Below are 6,768 nucleotides of genomic sequence, written 5' to 3' on the forward strand. Positions count from 1 at the left end.
GATTATGCTAAGTGAAATAAGTCAAGCAGAGAAAGTCAATTATCATATGGTTTCACTTATTTGTGGAACATAAGGAATAGCATGGAGGGCATTAGAAGAAGGAAGGGAAAAATGCGGTGGGGGGGAATTGGAGGGAGAGATGAACCATGAGAGACTCTGGACTCTGAGAGACAAACAGGGTTTTAGAGGGGAGGGGGGAGGGGGGATTAGTTAGCCCGGTGATGGGTATTAAGGAGGGCACGTACTGCATGGAGCACTGGGTGTTATACGAAAACAATGGATCGTGGATCACCACATCAAAAACTAATGATGTATTGAATGGTGACTAACATAACATAATAAAATTTAAAAATAAATAAATAAATAAATAAATAAATAAAAATAAAACTCCAACACGTTATTGGAAAACCAGAGGCTGGCTCCCCCTAAAAGACCCAGGAAGGTGGTATCACATGGTAAAAGGTAACCAAGAACCTGCCCAGCACAAAGTGCTTTACAGAGCAGGAGTGGCCATAGGAATTCTCCAAGTCTAGAGGAAGTAGATTGGGGGAACAGATAAATCTCAAGAATGCAGAATGACACAATTCTAGTACAACTAATGTGTTCACTGACTTCAAAGATTATAAGAGAAAAACTTCATGATCTTGACAGAAATAACCTGAAAAATCCAAGACCCACTCAGGATTAAACATTTGCAGCACAGTAGAGTAGTAAGAAACTTCCTATAACAAATAGTATATCTACTAGAAACCTCTAGCAAAGCATTATATTCAGTAGTGAAAAGTTAGAAGAATTCACATTAAATTCAAGATTATGAGAAGAATATTCATTCTTGGTACTACCTTTCAGCATATCCCTGGAGGTCCTTACTAATGCATGAATATAAGAAAAATAGACAAACTAGGAAGGAAGAAACAAAATAGTCATTATTTTTGGAAAATACAACCCTCTATATTTTGGGGGTGGACCTAACAGACTTAGAGAATGAATCAGATATGGCGGGGACAGGTAAGAGAGATCAAGCATGATACCTGGGCTCCTGGCTTGAGCCCTCAGTGTTTTTCATATCTTTAACTGATATAGTGGGAAACAAGAGTATGGGATTAAGAAAAATATCAACTAGGCAGTTTGATAGAAGAGGTCAGGTCTGAAATATAAATGTATAACTCATTAGAATATAGACAGTATTCAAAGTTTTAGACCACACTGAATTCCTTAAGAAAAACACTGAGAATGCTACCAGCTATTTTGAGACAAGCTAATGAGATTGGGACGGACTAGCCTGGTAAGATAAGAGAAAAGCCCAAACTTCTTATAGTATCACAGAACTACAGAAAAGAAAAAAAATTTTTTTAAAGCGGAGGAAGAGGAAAATATCCAGTTGTTGACTGCTCATGAAAAAGTTGTGTAAAAGGAGGGTGGAGATGTGACTCTGGAATCAGTCCTTGTGGAGATGATCTTGTCAAGGGAGATGGTAGCTGAGTCAGAAACCCAAATGGAGTAGGTTGAAGGAATGGGAAGTGAAGAATTTGAGACCATCTATATTGAAAATGCTCTTGATAAATTTTTCTTGGTAAGGAAACAAAGAAAGAGGTGACAACTGGAGGGATAAAAAATTAAGGGAAGAGTTCTTTTGTTTTGTTTTATTTTGTTTTTTAGGATGGTTGACACACGATGTTATATTAGTTTCAGGTATACGACATAGTGATTCAATTCTATACCTTATGCTGTGCTTACCTCAAGTGTAGCCACCATCTGTCACCATACAACACAATTACAATATCGCTGACTGTATTCCTTATACGTGCCTTTTATTCCAGTGACTTAACGCATTCCATAACTGGAAGCCTGTACCTCCCTCTCCCCTTCACCCATTTCACCCATCACCTCTTTGCCCATCCCCTAACCCCCTTCCCTCTGGAAAACATCAGTTTGTTCCCTGTATTTATAGGTCTGATCCTGCTTTTTGTTTTGTTTATTTATTTGTTTGAATTTTTGGATTCCACATATGAATAAAAGCATATGGTATTTGTCTTTCTCAGTCTGATTTATTTACTTAGCATAATACCCCCTAGGTCCATCCATGTTGTTGCAAATGGCAAGATCTCATCCTTTTTATGGCTGAGTAATATTTCACTAAATATAATAATATATATCACATCTTCCTAATCCATTTGTCTGTCAATGGACACTTAAGTTTCTTCCATATCTTGGGTATTATAAATAATGCTGCAATAAACATAGGGATGCATATATCTTTTCAAATTAGTATTTTTGTTTTCTTTGGGTAAATACCCAATAGTAAAATTACTGGATCATATGATATTTCCATTTTTTAGTTTTTGAGGAAAGCTTCATTCTGTTTTCTACGGTGGCTGCCCCCAATTTATGTTCCCACCAAGAGCACATAAGTGTTCCTTTTTCTCCACATCCTCGTCAACACTTGTATTTCTTATCTTTTTTTATTTTAGCCATTTTGACAAGTGTAAGGTGACATCTCATTGCAGTTTTGACTTGCATTTCCCTGATGATTAGTGATGTGGAACATCTTTTCATGTGTCTAAAGAGTTTGTTTTTTTAAGATAATGAAATACTAGAGAATACTTGTATGAAGATGTGACTAATCCAGTATGGAGGGAGAAATTCTGTGTTTAAAATTATGTGTTTGAAAGGGGTGGGGAAGTAAATTCATTTAGTTTTATATGAAATTATGAAGTATTTTTCAAATAAAGGGAAAGAGATTAGATAGAACACGATCCACAGCTCAGCCAAACTGATTTTCATCTTGACTGGACTTAAAATTTGTTATATGCTTGACGTTTAAGAGACTAATGTGTAAAAGATATTTTTTTCTCTCAAAGACATATAATTAGCTCAGATTATTTTCATGACAATAAAATATCTGGTGACTTTACCCCTAATATTAGCATCTTACTTCTCAATATATCTTTGGGTATCTAGGATGAAGCTATATTGACAAAAGACTTACTAATTACTTCTACAGATGAAAAAGTGGAAATCTGACCAGATTCATACAGATTGCCTATTTATTCTCGACTCATTTCGTTTTGTTTAATTTTAAACAGACACAGGGGATTTTTAGTGGTTTGGGGGTTTTGTTTTGTTTTGACTGCTCAGCATTCGGATCCTGGTTCTGTTTGGGGTCCTCCTCAAATAGTCTGAGTCTGAGTGGAAGATAAGTCCTCCTTCAAAGTACACTAGGTGAAAATGCCAAGTACATGTATTTCTTCCTCTCAACCCTGAAGCTAGAGTAGTCGGTCATGTCCACTGGAACACTGAATAACAAGTAGATGACGCCAGGGAGGATAAAAGTATGGAATTAATTCTGTTGGTAGCATCCAGTGGCTAGTGGTCACAGCAGCTGCACCCTAACCAAACTTCCTGAGGTATAAATTGTGCTGCAGTTCCGAACATCTAGCTCATAGCTCTCCATACACGCCATTAATTATGAGAGCTGTCCAAATTGCTTCCTGTAAATCCCTTTCCTCCAGGAATTAGCTAAGGCTTTCTTTTCTATTGCTTTCCAACCAAGATCCCTGAGTGCTGCACTAAATAAACTCCCAACTGTAGCATCCTCTAGACAACCTGACAGCCTCTTCCTCCAAGAATTCATCCAATTCTTGGAATCTCTGCAAGCCCAAATGTACTCATAGTTTCTCGTGGCACTAGGTCTCATTTGGCTCACAAGGATCTAAATCTTGGCCACCAAAGGTTGGTTTTAGAGTCAGACAAAGGAAAAAGACTGAATGAGTGAGTATAAGAATACTTACATCCTGAGCATGCATCTCAAGAAAATAGAATTCATTTTCGTTTCACCTATGTGTGCCATTTTCCTCAATGGCTAACCAGTGCAATGCACATCGGTTTTCAGTAAATAATTGTCAAATAAGTAAATCCAGGAAAAAATTATAAAACAGTACAGAAGCATGAAGAGAAAGCTGAAATAGGGTCAGGAAATAAAGCATTCTCTTCCTTTCTCTATGACCTTGAGGTCCTCTCTGGCATCATTTTCCTTATTTGTAAAATGAAGAGACACAGTAGCTGAGTACCTTTTAGCTCAGGAACTCTTTGATTTGGGAATAAATATACTTAAGATTGGGTACTAGGACCCTGTTGCACAAGTTTTTAAAAAAATTATTTAGTGAGGAAAAAATGGGGTTTTATCCATTTATTTTTCCCAGCACTCAGCAGAATAAATCTAGGTTTTATTAATTAGTAAAATTGTAAATGCCAGTGTGTTCGTGTTTGCTCACAGAGGCATGAGTTCCCACAGGAAGGTGCCGAGAACCTGCCAGGAGCTCTACATCTATTGAAATGTTACCTCCATGGGGCCCAGCACACCCATATTCCCATAGTACTTCCTAAGGCTAACCTGTCCTTCTCAGGGTTGAACTCACTGCTGCAAATTGCCCAGCTGGGTTTTAATTAAAGTTCTGCTCCCACTTTCCCTAGAGTTTTTCTATCATATATCCTTCTCTTCCCTCCCTCTCCCTTAAGTTACCTCTCTCCTTTCCCTTAACTCCCTCCACATAGGCCCAGGGTGAAGAGAGTTGACAATAATGAGGTCCCAGGAACTGGTTCAAAGCCTGCTGTATAACTTTTTAAATTAAACCCTTGAGATTTTAAGAGTCATAAATAGAATGCATGATTTGAAGTGAACTAACATCAAGCTGGCATAATCCTATGCCCATGGGTCTGCAGGGCTCTGGGTGCTCAAGCCCTGGCAAAGAGCTATTTTCCACCATTGGCTATCCTGCCCTGAAAGTGGGCAAAGTCTTCCTTGAACCTTTTAGGAAGGGTCCCAAATTCTCCTCTTGTTGAACAGTTAGCATGTTATAATTTTCCACTATTAGAATCAGTTGCTTAGATGACTGTCTATAGAGATAAGTCTTTGCATTTATGAATATTTCCTCAAAATAGATTCCTAGAATTGGAATTAGAGAGTGGAAGGGCAGAAATATATTAAGGATTCAATATAGAGGCCAAGTTCCTTTCTTCCTACTCATTCATAGAAGCAAACATTTATTGAGCATCTGTATTTGCCAGGCACTCTCCCGGGTGCTGGAGTATGGCTGTGAACAAGATAGACAAGTCTCTGATCTTATGGAATGTCTGCTCTAGTAGTTAAGAAGACAATAAACAAGGAAGAAAAAATACATGATATAATTATAAATGGTAGCAAGTGCCATAAATATACATAAAATGGGATGATGGAGAGTGAGGGTTAGGTTCTTCCCTTCTTTTATACCCTCATACAATTATCAGCAGATATGGTCAGTTTTATCTTCTAGACAAACAATTCAATCTCTCTCACCACCTTCTTGTTACCTCCCTAATGCCAGTCATCACCACCTTTTGCCTGGACTTTCCCAATACCTTCCTTTGCCTCTAGTTCTATTCTCCCCACAGCAATCTGATTGAGTCTTTCACAGTGTAAGTCAGATCTTATAACTCAGCTGCAAAAGTACTTCAAATGGCTTCCCCTTTCTCAGAGTAAAATCCAGTCACTGTCATGGCCTGTAAAGCAAGTCCCAGCCTGGACACCGCTACCTCTGCTCCTGTCTCCACCATTGCCCTTCTTCCATGTGCTCCTCTCCGGTTCCAGGTGTGATCCTGCCCTAGGGCATTTGCACTTGCTCTTTCCTCTGTTTGGAATGCTCTTTCCCCAGCTATTTCTCATTTCTTCAGTTATTTGTTCAAATATTCTCCTTTAGGTAAAATAATCACTGGCCATCCCAATCACATGGCTTCCCCATGTCTTTCTTCTGCATCTTGTTTTTGTGTTTATGATTGTGCTTATCATCCATCACTTGACAAACTTATTTGTATATTTTGTTTATTGACTATTTTCACCCACTAAAATGGCAATTCCATAGGTAAAGGACTTTATTTGTTTTATTCACTGCTGCAACCACAGTGCCTAAATTGATACCTGGGTTCAGTATTTGTTGAATGAATGAACAAACCACCACATGCAAAGTCTGTTCATTAATGGCTCTGTTTCAACCTGGCAAGAGATTTTTAGGGATATGCCAAAGGACTAGATAACGTGCCTTTTCTTGTTTTTCATCTTTATCACTGACATAGATCAAAAAGTAGTAGAGGTTTTCACAAAATGGTGTAAAAAACCTGTTATCAGAAGTATCTGCAGCAATGTTTAACTGTACATCATTAACCATTAGTGGGCAGTAAATACAGTTTAGCAGGTTCTGAACAGCTTTTTAACAATGAGAATATAGCCAGGCTGGAACAGAATGGAACTGAATTGGGGGAAAAAACAAAACATATCATATGCAATACAGGTAAGTGTTATTTTGAGAAAGTTAATTATATGTATGTGGGCTTTCCCGCACATAGTGGGATATGATGTAAAATGTATTTATGATAAGTCATAACTTTTTTAAATTTAAAACATAATGACCTAGAGTGTTGATTCTTGGAAATTGATCCAGAATTCCTAGGATAGTAAAAATAACAGCAGGAAACATTAAAATGGAAAAGCAGTAAAAGAGAAAGAATCAATAAAATAAAGAGCTAATCCTTCTGAAAACATCAATAAATTAATACCTGCCAGTTATCCTGGCCATGATAAGAAGAGGAAAGGTATAAATTACTAATTTTATTAATGAAGGAGGGGACATCACTGCAGAGTCTAAAGATACTTATAATCATAAAGATTAAACAGACATGTCCTTTGAAAGAAATACTAGCAAAACTCACTGAAGAAGAAATAGACTTCTTTAAGAA

Source organism: Leptonychotes weddellii, chromosome 12, assembly GCF_054177405.1.
Source record: "Leptonychotes weddellii isolate Sample4059 chromosome 12, ASM5417740v2, whole genome shotgun sequence".
Taxonomy (NCBI): domain Eukaryota; kingdom Metazoa; phylum Chordata; class Mammalia; order Carnivora; family Phocidae; genus Leptonychotes; species Leptonychotes weddellii.